Raw genomic sequence first — 878 nt, forward strand, 5'->3', positions numbered from 1 at the left:
GCCTTGGGTATTTTTTTAAATTTGGCCAATTTTTAAAAATGCTCACAACTCAAAAAATTAAAGTCAGAATCAGTTCAAACTTTCTACACAGCATAAGGACATCAATATGTATCAGAAATGTAATAAAAACTGGGGGTGATTTCGGAGCCATTTTTTGCAAAAAACGATGGGCTATAGCCTTGGGTATTTTTTAAAATTTGGCCTATTTTTTAAAATGTTCATAACTCAAAAAAATTAAGTCGGAATCAGTTCAAACTTTCTAATATACACAAATACATGTAGCATGGAAGACATCATGATGTACATTATACATGAAAAATGATCAGACTACATTGTATATGTACATATACAGTACAATTCCCAGTATATTATACCTGGATCTCCCACTAGCAGTAAGTGACAGTCTCCTCTAACACGAGTGCCAGACTCATCAACATACTACAATAAATGAATTTATACATTACTTCACAATTTACAATTACTACATGTAAAGTAAATCCTACATTATAACAAAGATTTCATGAAAATATAGACAGTAACAGTACTTAACAGAAGTTTATATGCACTCAACAGTTAAGGCTTTATGACACACGTATGTATTGGTATTATACATGTAAATATCACAGTAATTTACTAATTATACAATATTCAAAATCAGCAGAATAATCCAATTAAGGCTAGGAATATGCAAATAGCAAAAACTAAGGTACATGTATAAATATTAAACTGACCTGGACCCCTCCAACGAGAGCTAAGCATATAGAAAGCTTAACTATGTATAGTCCAAATACTTGAGGACAGAAACTAGCAATAATTACGTTACGACCTTCCAATGGATTGTCCTTATAACTACACCAAAAGGCATCAAAAAACGACTT

This window comes from Amphimedon queenslandica, unplaced genomic scaffold (assembly GCF_000090795.2).
Source record: "Amphimedon queenslandica unplaced genomic scaffold, v1.1 AMPQUscaffold_13191, whole genome shotgun sequence".
NCBI lineage: Eukaryota > Metazoa > Porifera > Demospongiae > Haplosclerida > Niphatidae > Amphimedon > Amphimedon queenslandica.